This window comes from Eptatretus burgeri, chromosome 4, assembly GCF_056783735.1.
Source record: "Eptatretus burgeri isolate ZD-2024b chromosome 4, Ebu_testis_v1, whole genome shotgun sequence".
NCBI lineage: Eukaryota > Metazoa > Chordata > Myxini > Myxiniformes > Myxinidae > Eptatretus > Eptatretus burgeri.
Genome location: NC_140964.1, coordinates 61,754,437 through 61,772,068, shown reverse-complemented (window position 1 = coordinate 61,772,068; position 17,632 = coordinate 61,754,437). Strand labels below are relative to the sequence as shown.

The 17,632-nt window shown below is 38.6% G+C and overlaps 1 protein-coding gene and 1 long non-coding RNA gene across 4 annotated transcripts in view; one reads left to right on the top strand and one right to left on the bottom strand.

Annotated features, from left to right (window-relative positions):
• Positions 1-9,514, bottom strand: part of LOC147028190 (uncharacterized) — a 63,576-nt gene extending 54,062 nt beyond the window's left edge. For both annotated transcript variants that reach the window (XR_015057457.1, XR_015057456.1), the window contains exon 1: positions 9,110-9,514. This is a non-coding gene — a long non-coding RNA (uncharacterized LOC147028190). The remainder of the gene's footprint in view (positions 1-9,109) is intronic.
• LOC147028189 (uncharacterized) overlaps positions 1-17,632 on the top strand; it is a 120,991-nt gene that overhangs the window by 59,408 nt on the left and 43,951 nt on the right. The window lies entirely within an intron of this gene.

The following is a 17,632-nucleotide window of genomic DNA, read 5'->3' as shown; positions in this document are numbered from 1 at the left end:
TACTTTGTCTGGTAATCAACTCTCCACACTCGTATCCCTAAAAATAGAATGAAGCCGAAGCCCATCTACCTGCTTGCTGTAAAAATCACAAACTAAGAACTTGCAGATCCCATCAGCTTTGGGAGTAGACATCTTTATCAGAACCCTACTACAAAAAGCTTCGATCAAAAACGAGCACGTCATATGAACCTGCTAAACTCTGGAGAATATTTGCTCAGGCTTGTTTGGAACATGACCTCAGAAGAACATAAAAATCATGAAAAACCTTTCCGACATAAAAACCTTCAAGTTTATCAATTATCTCTGAAATTTCCGTTTTTGGAGCCGTACGACACCGAATTCGATGCCCATGACCTGTGGGTCTCCTTCTGATTGGATTAGTAAAATACTCGTTACCAAAACATTACCTTTAAAAACTGACCCAGTACCTTGTACCATCATTAAGGCCCAAAATATAGATCGCACATCATGTCCTGATCCAAAAATCCTCTTTGTATTCTAGCTCAACATTACACTCCTCTTTGTTATCAAAATTATGAACATGAACTGAATCTATAATTTGAATAGAACAACGACTGAAAGCATGTCAAACTTCATTTAAATGATTATATAAATAAGTCTTAATACCAGACAATACAGCAGAGTGCAGACCTATGTTGATTCAAACGTTGATGTAAACATCGAGAAGTTTTACCAACATATTGCAATCCAAAATCTCCACAAGTGAGAAGATAAATAATGTACTTTGATTTACATCCCAACAAACATTGGCAATCAACAACAAAAGCTTTACCTGTCACATCACAAACAAAAGTTTCACAAGGTATAAAAACTTTACAACACAAACATCTCAAGGAATTACACTTTTTTTATAAACAGCTTTACATGTACTTGACAAAACAAACTCACATTCTGACGCTGTATGCTTTTTCGTTGCTCGTAAGTCTGACATTCTTGTCACTCTTCGGTTTTTGACCTAGTCCGGTTGGCTCAGACCAGACAGAAGAGACAGGCTGACCAGGATACCTATTGGTGAGGGGCTACCTCGCTTGAGGCAGGTGCTACTTGGTATAGAACTGAAAGTTCCACCACCTACACTGACAATGCCTTGTGATCACGGTGTGACAGTCATTACCCCAACCTTAAAACTGTATCAAAGTCAGCAGCTGCTGGTTTTTCGTGAACACTAGGGCAGGCAGCTCATGTCCCACAAATGAAGAGAAAAATACAGTACAGGTATTGGGGAGGGGGGGGGCTATTTAAAAGGGAAATAGGAATAAAGAGAGGTATGAAACAGTAAAAGGAACTGTGAAAAACTAAAAAGAGGTATGAAAGAAAAGGAAAAGAACAAACATCAAAGATATAAGGAAGTAGTCAACACTCAAGATCCAGCAATCAATCCAAGATCTAAATGCAGTAACAAGTAAATGCTACCAGAGGTCCATCAGCGGGGAAGCAAAGTCCACACAGCAAAACTGTTTCAACGAGAAGGGCACTCGGTAGAGCGCATACCTCCGCAACCTAATGCCTAATCCCCGAGAACATATCGGGCACAATACTTTTTGAAATATCATGCTATACAGTACTATATCGTTTTTTGCCCGATCAATGGTGAAGAATCACTTTAAAAATTTAATAACATCTCGTATCCATATCCGGATCTGGTGTTTTTTTAGCATGCTATATATCATTTTTAGCTTATCTGTCAATGGTGAATAATCACTTTAAAAATTCTAGTAGTCAGATCAGGATCTGGATCTTCACCAAAATCGAATCATTTCTTCGTTGTCACACACCTAACCTCTCCACCAAGCTTCATTCAAATCTGTCCACAACTTTTTGAGATGTCATGCTATATATCAGCATCGCCCGATCTCTCACTGATGAAGATACAGTTAAAAAATTATTGTAGTCAGATCCGGATGCGGAACTTCACCAAAATCATATCAGTTTGTTCTTGTCACACATCCAACCTGTCCACAAAATTTCATCCGGATCCGTCCACAACTTTTTGAGATATCCTGTACACAAACAGACAAACAAACAGACAAGCCGGTAGGCGGCGATGGGTCGCCGAGCATGGAAACTATAAGATATAGAGCAAAATGGATGTCATATAGTGGATAGGGAATCACCTTAAGATTATGCATATCAAATCTAATCCAGTTCCATCCACTGATAACTACTCGGTATCCATTTGAATGAAAAGTACCGAAAATGCGGTTTGAAATCGGAAATCCCAAAAGTTTGAGGGGGTGCTGTGGGTGAACAAAGATCTAAATCGAAAATTCGGCTCGATCGTTTGTGCACAATGTATTCCAGACAATTCGTGTGAATTTTCATGACCATCCAACCATAACCCTAGGAGGAGTAGCATTTGGCGCGAAGGCACCTCCAGCTCTCGCATGTTATCGATTTTTGCACTAATTGACCTTTGACCCCTGACCCAAGCGAAATCGGTCAATATGTCCTGAGGCAAAGTTGTAGTACTCATTGAGTACCATGAACCTGCAAAGTTTCATTCGTATCGATGCACTCACCTGGTCGCTAGGGGGCCTTCAATTTTCGCGCATACCCTAATTGTAGGGGGCGCTGCGGGTAAAGTATTCCATATATCACAAAAAAACGGAATATATTTGATAGAGCATCACCTGTAGATCATTCGTGCCAAATTTCATAACCCTACGTGGGATAATAGCTTTCAGAATCGATTTCGCATGAACGGTACCGATTTTGAAGGTTTTTCAGTTGTTGCTGGGGAACCAAAGCGTCCCAAGCAACCATCACAATTTCCAAAGCACGAGGTCATAAGATGTACCTACCACCCGAGTTTGGTCAAAATCGGCCCACGTTTACTACCAATTATGCTAATGACAAACAAACAAACATCCAAACAAACTGACAGAATTACTGACAATAAGGGTCACCTATTTTGACGACCCAACAGACAGAGACAAACAGAAAGGGGTGAAAACATAACCTCCTTCACTCACCTTCGGTGGCAGAGGTAATAAATAGCAATCTCTGATCACTCATTCTTGATTTACTTGAGTGATTTAGCTGCTTGCACAATGCAAGCACAATCCACGTCATCAAATATACAAAGCTTCGGTTTATGAAGTCTGCATGTAGGATGCACTCGAGCTTTTGCTTGCATTCTTCAAGCATGCCCCATCAGTATATTACGTATGTTCATATATCTACTATGTAAAGCTCTTTCTTACCACTGATTGATTCACTGACTCGGTGATATAAATGTTTAGTACTTTGTAGGTAAAGGCAATATCCAAGGAAAAACATAATTATGAAAATATCCATAAATGTAAGTGGGCCAGTGCAGCCTCAATCTGGTCAAGGCAGGCTGCGTGACCCAAGACAATGGGGTTTACACTCTAACTGGTTGCTAGGCAATGCTTATATGTACCTATTCTTGTATCTCAATTAAAAATTACTATAGCTGTATACCACACTGTCGTGACGATTTCGTGACTGCAGCCCCAGTGGGGCCTCTTGCTGTGAAAAGATACCAGACCAAATGCCATCACCAAGAATATGAAAAGTGAAGCTACCGATGAGTTATTCCCTTTTTGGGGCTCGTCAGGGCAACACATTGCTGTTCCAACCACTTACTGATTTTGAAGCCTTACGGCTTTATCCTGGTTGATGATGCACTCCAAACTGAGATTGGTGAGGACACCAGTTTGAGTCCCATTGCAGCTATTGCTACACGATCTAGGATCAAGAGGTACCATCTTCCACATGGACACATTGTTTTCCACCCCACAAATCACAACAATAAGGCATCACCATTATCTTTCGTGGTTGGGAATTCTATGAAGATGGTTAGTTAAGTTTTCCGACCCGTGACAATACCGTCATGACAACATCATGGCTGCAGCCCCAGAAGGGCCTCTTGCAGTGCAAAAATATCAAGATCAAATTCTGTCACCATGCACATGAAAAGCGAAACTACCGACTAAATTTCCCCTTTTTGGGGCTCAGCAGGGCAACACATTGCTGTTACATCCACTTTCATGACTTTAAAGTCTCACGGTATACTGGTTAATGATGCACTCCTAACTGTGATTGGTGAGGATGCCAGATTGGTGGGGTGGAAGACAATGTGTCCATGTGTCAGTTGGGCACTTGTTGGTCATTGGCTTTGCTTTACAAATATATATATATATATATATATATATATATATATATATATATATATATATATATATATATATATATATATATATATATATATATATATATATATATGGTCAGCAACTTTAATTTACACAATATGTACAGTGTCTATAGAAAATCTACACCCCCTTTCAAATTTTTCACCTTTTCTTGACTTATAGACTGGAATTTAATTTCATCGAAATCTGACTTTTTCCCCCTTTACTTCCACATTGTAACCCATAACTTCCAAATGAAAAATAACTTCTACAAATTTCAGAAAATTAATTAAAAATACAAAACTGGAATATCTTGGTTGGATAAATGTCCACCACCCACATAATAGCAATTGTAAATTCGCTCAGGTGCAACCAATCATCTTCAATATCACATACCACGTTAATTGGCCTCCAACTGTGCTAAATTGTTCTGATTCTGATTATTACCTCTGCCACCTAAGGTGAAGGAGGTTATCTTTTCACCCCTTTCTGTCTGTTTGTTTGTATGTATACAGAATATCTCAAAAAGTTGTGGACGGGTCCAGAATAAACTTGGTGGACATGTTTGGTGTGTGACATGGAAGAATGGATTCAATGTTGGTGACGATCCGAATCCGGATCTGATAATTTTCTAAGTGATTCTTCACCATTGCAAGATAGTGTGAAACCGATATATAGCATGACATCTCAAAAATTGTGGACGAATTCAGACGAAACTCAATGGACAGGTTGGGTGTGTGGCAAAGATGAAGTGGTTCGATTTTGGTGAAGATCCAAATCTGCATCTGGATGCAATAATTTTTTTTAATTTGTAAAGTGATTCTTCATCATTGAGAGATGGGGCCAAAAAAGACATAGTACTGTGTTAGATGATATTTCAAAAATGTATTGGGCCCAATTGTTCTCATGGATCAGGCATTACGTTGCGGAGGTAAACAATCTAACGAGTGCCCTTCTAGTTTCAGAATAAAATCAACTGTACCTGTAGGTTTCCTCTGCTTGGTAGTGCATTTCACAGCAAAGACTCACCCATGCGCACCAATGAGCTTTCAAAACTCCTCTGGGATAAGGTTGTAAAAAGGCAAAGGTCAGGGGATGGGTCTAAAAATATTTCAAACGCCTTCAATATCTCTTGGAGCTGAGTCAAGACAATCATTAAGAAGTGGAAGGTGTATGGTACCGCCAACACCCCGCCTCGATCAGGCCGTCCCTCGAAACTAGATGACCAAGTAAGGAGGAGATTGATCAGAGAGGTCACTAAGAAGATAATGGCAACTTTGAAAGTCATAGGCCTTTAAGACAAAGACTGGTCACTGTGTGCATGTCACAACAATATCCCAAGCAATCCACAAGTCTGGCCTGCACAGTACGGTATCAAGAAGGAAGCCAATACTTAAAATAACCCACCTTGAGACCTGTTTGATGGATGCCAAAATAACACTTCGGAGATTCTGAATCCATGTGGCCAAAAGTTTTGTGGTCTGACGAAACCAAGAAGGAATTTTTTTCGCCTAAATGCAAAACATTATGTTTGGCACAAACCCAACATAGCACATCACCCAAAGAACACCATCCCTACTGTGAAGCATGGTTGTGGCAGCACCATGTTAAGGGGATGTTTCTCACCAGAAAGGACTGGGGCACTTGTCAGGACATAAGGGAAAATGGATGGAGCAAAATACAGAAAAATCCAAGAGGAAAACCTGCAGCTCTCTGCAAGAAAACTGAAATGGGGATGGAAGTTCACCTTTCAGCATGACAAAGACCTGAAGCACACAGCCAAAGCTACACTGGAGTGGGAAAGGAACAAAAAGATAAATTTCCTTGAGTGGTTCAGACAGAGCCCCGACCAAAATCCAATCGAAAATCTGGAGCATGACTTGAACCTTTCTGTCCATAAACGCTCCTCCCCAAGCAACTTGACTGAGTTTGAACAGTTGTATACAGCAGAATGAGCAAATATTACCCCATCAAGGTGTGAAAAGTTGGGAGAGACCTATCCCAACACAATCACAGTTGCAATTGCTATCAAATGTGCTTCCACCAAGTATTGACTCAGGGGGGTGGACACTTATCCAACCAAGATATTCTAGTTTTGTATTTTTAATTAATTTTCTGAAATTTGTAGAAGGTATGGGTTACAATGTGGAAGTAAAGGTGGAAAAAGTCTGATTGAATGCAATTTAATTACATGCGATAAGGCAAAAAAGGTAAAAAATTTGAAAAGAGGTGTAGTCTCTCTGTCTGTGTATATATATATATATATATATATATATATATATATATATATATATATATATATATATATATATACATATACATATATATATATATATATATATATACATATACATATATATACATATACATATACATACACATATATACACATATATATACACATATATATACACTGAAACTCAAAAGAAACTTACCACATTTTAAACCTTCAAATATCAACAATAACACTGCGTGTAGTGAATGTGTGAACTTGTTTGTGGACAATAGTGTCCTCACTGTCAGACGAAACGGTCACTTGAACCTTCAATGGTCAGTTCATAGCACAGCTGTTGAACAGCCGTTTTGACCGTCAGTGATTAGCCAAGGGGTATGGGATTTTTTTTTTTTTTGAGCTGCACGTGATGTCTTGATATTGGCTTTAAAGAGGCCAGTGCAAAATGGGCATTTCAATCAACATGCCACGATTGTCAATGGATCAACGGCAGTGTGCCTTGGGCATACTGCAAGGTGGATTGAGCTACTGTGAGGTGGCACGTCGCCTTGGCTGTTCACACCAGACGATTTCGGCCCTGGTGGACAGAGACACCCTCCACAACCCTGCAAATGACAGACCTCGATCAGGGAGGCCAAGAGTCACCACTGCAAGGCTGGACAGGCAGATGGTCCTAAGTCAGATGGCTTCAGACATTGAGGACTGAGTGGGACAGAATCCAGCAGCAATCCATCGAAAGACTGGTAGGCAGTATGCGCCGATGATGCACTGCCTGTATCCAAAACAATGGTGGCCACACACGCCATTGAAAGGGGACTAGCATTGCACCCTGTGCTGTTCCGTACTGAAGAACAAACTTATGAGATGGTGTATCTTGGTCAAAAACTTGACATGTCATCAATAAAATGCCAATGTTTCAATTAGCAATTGTTGGTTTGTTTTATTTTGAAGTGTTACAATTTTATTACATTTCATACAAGCGGTAAGTTTCTTTTGCGTTTCAGTATATATATATATATATATATATATATATATATATATATATATATATATATATATATATATATATATATATACATACATACAGTCCCAGCCAAAAGTTTGGACACATCTACTCATTCAAGTGTTTTTCTTTATTTTTACTAATAACTACAATGTAGAATAATAGTGAAGACATGAAAACTATGAAATAACACACATGGAATTATGCAATCATCAAAAAAGTGTTTAAAAAAACAAAATGTATTTTATATTTTAGATTATTCAAAGTAGCCACCCTTTGCCTTGATGACAGCTTTGCACCCTATTGGCATTCTCTCAACCAGCGTCATGATGTAGTCACCTGGAATGCTTTTCCATAAACAGCTGTGCCTTGTCAAAAGTTAATTTGTGGAATTTCTTTCCTTCTTAATGCATTTGAGCCAATCAGTTGTGTTGTGACAAGTTCTGGTTGGTATACAGTAAATCGCCCGATTTGGTGAAAGACCATTATTTTGTCTGTACTGCAGTATAACATATTATGGCAAGAACAACTCAACTAAGCAAAGAGAAACAACAGTCCATTATTACTTTAAGATATGAAGGTCAGTAAATCCGGAAAATTTCCAGAACTTTGAAAGTCTCCTCAAGTGCAGTTGCAAAAACCATCAAGCGCTATGATGAAACTGGCTCTCATGAGGCCTGCCACAGGAAAGGAAGACCCAGAGTTGCCTCCACTGTAGAGAAGTTCATGAGAATACGAGTCTCAGAAATTAACTGCACTTCAGATTGCAGCCCAAGAAAATGCTTCACATAGTTCAAGTAACAGACACATCTCAACATCAACTGTTCAGAAGAGACTGTGTGAATCAGACCTTCATGGTCGAATTGCTGCAACAAAACCACTACTGAAGGAGACCAACAAAATAAGAAGAGGCTTGCTCGGGCCAAGAAACACGAGCAATGGACATTAGACCGGTGGAAATCTGTCCTTTGGTCTGATGAGTCCAAATATGAGATTTTTGGTTCCAACCGCTGTGTCTTTGTGAGACGCAGAGAAGGTGAACGGATGATCTCTGCATGTGTGGTTCCCACTGTGAAGCATGAAGGAGGAGGAGGTGTGATTGTGTGGAGGTGCTTTTCTGGTGACACTTTCAGCGATTTATTTGGAATTCAAGGCACACTTAACCAGCATGACTACCACAGCATTCTGTAGCGATACGCCAATCTCATCTGGTTTGCGCTGAGTGAGGCAATCATTTGTTTTCCAACAGGACAATGATCCAAAACACACCTCCAGGCTGTGTAAGGGCTCTTTGACCAAGAAGGAGAGTGATGGAGTGCTGCATCAGATGAGCTGGCCTCCACAATCACCCGACCTAAACCCAATTGAGATGGTTTAGGATGAGTTGGACTGCAGAGTGAAGGAAAGGCAGTCGTGTGTGTGTGTGTGTGTGTGTGTGTGTGTGTGTGTGTGTGTGTGTGTGTGTGTGTGTGTGTGTGTGTGTGTGTGTGTGTGTGTGTGTGTGTGTGTGTGTGTGTGTGTGTGTGTGTGTGTGTGTGTGTGTATATATATATATATATATATATATATATATACCAGACGACCCGTGAACCCGTTGGGTTCCCATTGTGACAGCGGGTGATGAAAAAAAGAAAAGACACAAAATTTTAACATTATTTAACGGTCAAACTTTAACTTGAAGAAAATATGAACATTTACCTCAGGAGTCATCGTTCAACGAAGCACGCGTTTCATGACAACATTCTTGGTTGATCTCCCATCCTTCAGGAATACTTTGACATTTTCCTTCACCTTTCCTCCACGAAGAGCCACATACAGTTGGCGATGCTGAAATACCAGTTTCTCGAGGTATATCAACACATTCTCCACGGTTTGTCCTTGCGCGATATGGATCGTCATACCAAAACTTGACTGAATCGGGAATTGACTCCGCTTAAGGGTTTTATTTTTCAATAATTTTTTTATTGCCCGATTTTAACGAAACTTGATATTGTGTGTCAATGTAAAAGAAAAAACGGAGAAAAGAAAGTCGAAGAAATTATTGTGTGTAATCTTCTAAACACAATTTTATTTATTAATGAACACGGAACTATTAGATCAAAATGGCGATGTTTATTTTATGCTTAAAAATAAATCATTCTTTGTCGAAACTAAATGTTTGAGATTTTTAAATAAATCATTTCAAGAAAAAAATGAAGAAAGCTCCAGCGAACTATACCGCTGAGGTTGTTTGCATTGATCAAATTCTCCCGAAGTGTGCTTGACTGAATCGGGAATTGATTTTTAATGTGTGTATATGTATATATGTATATATATATATATATATATATATATATATATATATATATGTATATATATATATATATATATGTGTATATATATATATATATATATATATATATATATATATATATATATATATGTATATATATATATATATTATTAAAAAATCAATTCCCGATTCAGTCAAGCACACTTCGGGAGAATTTGATCAATGCAAACAACCTCAGCGGTATAGTTCGCTGGAGGTATCTTCATTTTTAGATCCTCGTGGAGGATCTCAAAGTCTTACTCACGTTGTTGGTCTTCATCTTCTTATTGTGGACCTTTTTGTTTCACAGTCTACAGTTTTCATCGAAACTTCCTGAAACTTGGCACATATATGTAAAAATACTCTGCGCAGACAGTAACCATCTCCGATTTTGAAAATTCCTCCTCGAAAAAAAGTTATGACGTCAAAATATCTCCGCTAATGGAAATTGCCTAAAAAATTATCTCAAACTAGGCAAGCTTTGAGAATTCTGTTTGCGGGAATCGAACAGGGCATTAGCAGAGATTAATTACCACACATATGATACATCACTATGATGTCATATCAATTTTTATGACGTCATTCCTTTTTTTTGACATTTTTTGTTTCACAACCCAGAGTTTTCATCGGATCTTCATGAAACTTGCCATGTATATGCAGAAAGCTCACATGCAGGCAGTAACCATCTCCGATTTTGGAAATTCTTCCAAGAAAAAGAAGTTGACGTCATAATATCGCCGCTAATGGAAATCGCCTATACCATTATCTCCGAAACGAGGCAAGCTGTTTGAATTTTGTTTGCGGGAATCAAGCCGGGCATTAGCACAGATAATTAATCGCAAACATGATACATCACAATGATGTCATATTCGTTTTTATGACGTCATCATTAAGAGGACGAGGATCTTAGCTCATTTGAGCTTGTTAAATAATTTTTTTGTTGCCCGATTTGAACGAAATTGATATTGCACAGCGCAGATGAATGTTGAGTAAGGTGGGCCAAAAATTTTTGCGCTATCGTGTACTGTTTTGGCTGTATTTCGGGAACATACATACATACATACTTACGTATATACAAGATGAGAGTTTTAGTAATTGGGTGGGCGCTAGACTACCCTTATTCTCAGGTTTTCCGTCTTTCTGTATGTCTGTCTGTTTGTTTGTATGTAATGGACAGCTCTGGAGGCCAGAGGAGTCAACCGATTTTGATGAAACTTGACTGGTAGTTTCATTTTGAGCACCGTTTCAAGAAAAAATGAAGAAAGCTCCAGTAAAAGATACTGCTGAGGTTGTTTGCATTGATCAAATACTCCCGAAGAGTACTTGACTGAATCGGGAATTGATTTTTTAATTATTTTTTTGTTGCCCGATTTGAACTAATCTTGATACTGCACACCGCAGGCGAATGGTGAGTGAGGTGGCCCTTAAATTTTTGCGCTATCGTGTACCGTTTTGGCTGTATTCCGGGAACATACATACATACAAGATGAGAGTTTTAGTAATATATAGCTAGATAGACAGATACATATATATATATATATATATATATATATTACATAAATAAATATATATATATATATATACATACACACACACACACACACACACACACACACACAACAGATGCACCTCCTGACTGTTATGGTTTGCATTGCCACGGATTATGTCTCACGCAGTATGACGGCATAATCCGCAAAGAACAACCATCCTTCTGCCACCCAGATGATTGTTCCCGCTAATTTCAAACCATTCAACCAGAAGGCACGTAATGTGATTGGCAGGTAAATCAAAGCATGTGGAGTGTGACGAGCACTCCCCCAATTTTCGTTGGACATAGTCATATGATCTCCATTGGACTGATGTCGGACCACCAAGAGGCGAATGTATGTATGTATGTATGTATATATATATATATATATATATATATATATATATATATATATATATATATATATATATATATATCTTCTTCTTCTTCTTTTTTCGGCTGCTCCGTTAGGGGTCGCCACAGCGGATCATCCGTATGATCCGCATAGTGATTTGGCACATGTTTTACGCCGGATGCCCTTCCTGACGCAACCCTGGTCGCCTCTTACGACACAGGGATATGGTACACCTATTTTAACCGGGGTATACACCGGCCCAGTATAGTGGTACTCATTTCGCCAACCTCGGAAGGATGACAGGCTGAGTCAACCCCCTGGTGTATTAATTCAGTGACCCAACGGGGCTTGAACTCAGGACCTTTTGGATCCCAAGCTGCTGCCCTAACCACTGCGCCAACACCAGGATATATATATATATATATATATATATATATATATATATATATATATATATATATATATATATATATATATATATATATATATATTTTTTTTTTATCGATAAATATATATATATATATATTTTTTAATAGATAAATATATATATATATTTTTTTTTTTATAGATAAATATATATATATATATATATATATATATATATATATATATATATATATATATATATATATATATTGTTACAGCTGTGGAAATTCGCAAACCACCATTCAGGGCCCGTAGGTGAGATATCTCTCAGTACATGTGTAGTTAGCCCCAAACCCGTTGTCTCAAGGGAATTTATGTGATTCATTCGGGCTGCAACGCTTTGAGATAGCCGTTTTTCTGTTCTATCTTTATTTTGAACCAACCACGTCTCAACCGCCATCACACAACAACCACCTTAACCACCACACCAGCAATAGTCACCAACTACAACCACGCTCCAACCCTCAGACAACAACAACACCAACAGCCACGAACTTTACCTTCACAACTCGCTCCCACATCATCGCATCACCGCCATTCCCAAACGGCACCATAACCATCAAACCACCACCGAAAACCCTCCAACACCTTCGCCTCTCTCCTTATATGGCCATTCCCGCACCACCTGTGAACACTGAGCGTCGGGCTGTCTCGGGCCCGTTCGGTGATTGGTGCCGAAGGCACCGAGCCGCGAGCGCAAATAGCGGCCTTTCCGAGGGAGAATTCGGATCAAGAACGCTACACGTTCACTTCCCCTTTGTCCAATTAGCAAGCACGGGGCAGCTTGGCCCCGCCTCCAGGCGCGTCTGTGTGAAATCGATATATGCAAATTCTAGGATCAGGGGAGATTCACGCCCCCTTTCCTCCGACCAATGGGCGAGCGTGGCCCCGCCCCCGAGGTCATTCTGATCCGGATATTTGCATATTGTTTTCTCCTGCCGGCCTATAAAACGGCGAGCGCAAGGCGAATTGGGGCAGAGTGAGTCAGTTTTGGTTGGAGAGTGGAAGAGAGCCGGGAGAAGTCAGTCGAGTCGGGTGGCGAAGTCATCAGAGTGTCATCGAGTTGGGTTCTGGAATCGGCTGAGAAGAGTTGCGGGAAGAGGCAAAGGAGCTCGGGTCCGAGGTGAGAAGGACGGCAGTCGGCGACGAGGTCGCGGTGTGGGATCGCTCGTCGCGGGACCCAAGCCAGCCAGCCATCTCCCTCCCCCAGGGCATCAACAATTCCCCTTTCCCCCGCGCTGAGATAGTGCAACAAGGGGGCCCTGTTCCCACCCCACTCCAAATGTAGTGCCAATGAAACCCGCCAAGGAGCACGGAGTCGGGGCACAGCCACGCGGCCACATCTGCGGCTCGCCCGCCAACGCGTCACGAGGTCGCGGGTAGGACCCCCCCCCCCGGTCTCGCGGACCGCCGTCTGTGTTGGCGCCGTCTGTAAAGTAGAACTGTATAAGTGTTGCCGTGTGTGCGCGTAGTCGGTAGTAACTCTGCGTCGTTGTTGCTTTTGTTTTGGTTGCTATATGTGCATTTTGACTGTTTGGCTGTATATGTGTGCTTTCCGTGTGCCGGGAAATAAATGTGCTTTGTGTGAACTGTTTTCCCGTTTCGCTTCGTCTTTTCTTTATTGACCCTCCATCCTGTTTCATGTAAAGAGGGTTCGTAGTGGGGTAATACGCCCGGTAATTCATCGGAACCATCGAGGCCGACGATAACACCGCTCGGTTATCACTGTAGCACGGAACGGACTGCTTAAGCGGTTCGTGTCCAGAGTCGACCTGCGGCGAGGTACGATCGCCCGGTTTACCATCCGCGTGGGTACTTAGGTAGGTCGAGTTTGGCGAACAACCCTATCCTACGCGGGTGGCCGATTAGCACGATTGTGGTGAGGTCAAAAGGCCCACCCGTGACTGGCTCCGGGCGATAGTTCCCGGAGGGTCACGACTGAATTGTCCGTCCGGTGGGCGACGCGGTCGCGATTCCAGTGACGTGGCCGTCCGCACACCGGCAGGCGTGAATTCGCAACAATATGTACTATATGTATATATATATGTATATATATATATATATATATATATATATATATATATATATATACATATACATATACATATACATACCCATATACATTTGATAAGGTCACTATCAATTCATTGATAGAGTTGAAGATTATTGCACAGTGTGATATTGCACAAAATAGGGAATTACAGCAATTAAATGCTTGAAAGACAAGGAGAATTTAATGACGTTGAAAAGATATTTGTGCAAGAGGACGCTCTTGAGGGTCAGATTGATGGTTTGGGTTGCATTTTGTGATAGATTTTGCAAAGCGTGGATAATCCGAGGGATGTGGTGGACAGGGTAGCGTATCCTGTAAATACAGCTGGAAGGAATGAAAAATTAAACTCACTGTTTCATGTGCAAAACCCCATTATTTTTGTAGAACTATTCCAGTAAAGCAATATTGTTCGTTATTTTGCAGTAAATCACTTTTTGGCTTTTCCAATACACTGTGTTCTCTTTTTGGCATCAAATTGGTTACATTAACTCATCACAAACGTGCATTTTCACCACTTTATCCATGTTTTTAATGGTGAGCTTCAGAATCCAGCACAAATAGATAATTTATGATTTTGCAAAATATGTTTTCTGAAAAACAATCAAGCATCTCATGATAACCAAAACCTGTTGTGTTTGTTGTTTAAGTAAACATTGTTCTGGCATTAAATCTCTTCAACTAAAAAGTTGTTTATAATTTTACATGTAATATCTATGTATGTTGAATCTGAAATAATATAATATAATAGTATTATATGTCCAAAAATATGAATCCATTATGGGTTATATGTATGGATCATAAATAAATTGACTCATCACAAAATATAGACAAATACATGCAGTACATACATACACATATACACACATACATACATATGCACTCACACTTACATATATGTATATATATATATATATATATATATATATATATATATATATATATATATATATATATATATGTCTATATATATGTAAATTTTATATATATATATATATATATATATATATATATATATATATATATATATATATATATATATGTCTATGTATATGTAAATTTTATATATATATATATATATATATATATATATATATATATATATATATATATGTCTATGTATATGTAAATTTTATATATATATATAAAATTTACATATATATAGACATATATATATATATATATATATATATATATATATATATATATATATATATATATATATAAAATTTACATATACATAGACATATATATATATATATATATATATATATATATATATATATATATATATATATATATATATATATATATATATATATATATATATATAAAATTTACATATACATAGACATATATATATATATATATATATATGTATATATATATATATATATATATATATATATATATATATATATATATATATATATATATATATATATATATATGTCATTCTAACCACTGACTGACTAATATTAAAGTTCGGTACCTTCCGGGTGATGTAGAAAGCTGAAATGTTGCGAGCCAGTGGACATGAAAGCCAAAACACTGGGAAAAATCACAGAACCATGAGAAAACATTTATAAATGAAATATAAATAAATGAGAAAAAATGAAAATAAATGCAGGTGAGCGACCCGAGACAATGGGAAAGCACGGTAATTTTGTGTGCTGACGGACATCAAAGCCGATACACTGGGAGAAATCACAAAACCATTGGAAAGCATCTGCAAATGCATGCAAATGCAATGTAAATGCACACACGGTTCGTTATTGCTTACAATGTGTAAGCATTTCCCGATAGTATATACATACTTATATATATATATATATATATATATATATATATATATATATATGAATGTATGTTTATGTATATATATATATATATATATATATATATATATATATATATGTATGTATGTATGTATATGCATATATACATATATATATATATATATATATATATATATATATATATATATATATATATATATATATATATACACACACACACACACACACACACATTCACACATACACATTCAAATTCACATCTGCTTACATTTCCTTGAGCATGCTACACATTTAGAAAAACAGATAGACAAAAACATATACATAAAAAGTGTTAGTGTATATCTGTTTCAATGTAGTTGGACAATATATTAAGAAGATATTGAAATGAATTATGTCCAAAGCTTTATGGATGTGTTTGTACCTCTACTGATGTGGAATGCACACATTTTTGTAAATGAAACCACATTACACAAATGATGGAATAAGAGAGGCGATACAGGAATCCAATTCTAATAGGTCGACCTTGCACACATCAGTTATTTCATTCCGTCTGCTGCACTCTGGTTGTCCAAAAGGACGGATAAAAAAGCACAAACGTGTCCGATTGTTTCTCGTGCTTGCCTCATGACACCGTTTCCCTTTCTCCATAAATCCGTCTTTCTCTTGGCTCCCCTCCAAACCTCTTGTCTGGCATTTTTGCGTCTGAATACCGCTCGCCCGTAAAGGCCAAACATGCCAGCACCTTAATTCAACCATGCTCGGTTGTTTCCACCCTCCATTTCCTCACGAAATTTCTGCTGCAAAGTGACATGCCAAATACCAAAATGCTCGGATGCTTATACCCAATGTTGCTGTGAAGAATCGTCTGTGACGGATGAACAGGCATATTGTCAGAATGAAATATTCTGCAATTCTCACCTGCGACGGGATTTTCCTTCGGACTCAAACCAAAGGGGTCTTGTTGGGCCTGCAGGATATAGATTGTATTCAGTAAGGGCAGAGCATCATGTATACATAAGGAAAGGTAGACAAGAGATAAGGTATGGAAACCCTGCTCCGCACCCTTTGTCCAAACATGAGAGTATGACTCGAGCAGCGTCACATGTTCATGACAACAAGTATAACAACCAACCACGTGGGCAGGGGACAGAGCTGACTGTGTATTCATAAGTGCATGTTGGGATTCACTCGTCCATCTAATTTTACAATGTACGAGCTCGCTGGTAAATGTCGGTACTTTTACAACGCCGTGGCGAGAGGTTATTTCTGCCAATTACTGGACACCATCCTTGTTAGTTCAATTGCTAAATAAAGCACACTTTGCTGTGCGGTGCAAGTACAGTGTTGGATTATTCTCAAGACCTGGATTCTAATCATACCTGAAGGCAGGCCCGTCACCAGGGCTCAGTATTAAAGGGGAAATATGAACTGGATGGGGGGGGGGGCACAATTATAATATTTAATATTTTTGATAACCCGGTATGTTATTGTATTCATGCAGCATTGACGCATCTACACTGAGGTTGCCGTCGCATACTCACAAAATTGATCTCAGCTCGATTTAATATGTTCCGATGTTTTTGGCCTAAAATTATTCGAATGCAGGAGAGCCGCAACAAACTGGCACATTCACAATGCAGATATTCAATGATTAGACAATTGGCACCAATTCAGGTGCACTTATACAAGGTGTTGTCAAGAATTGGCATTAGAAAATTAATATACCAGAGGTACAATGACTAAACGGGGGAG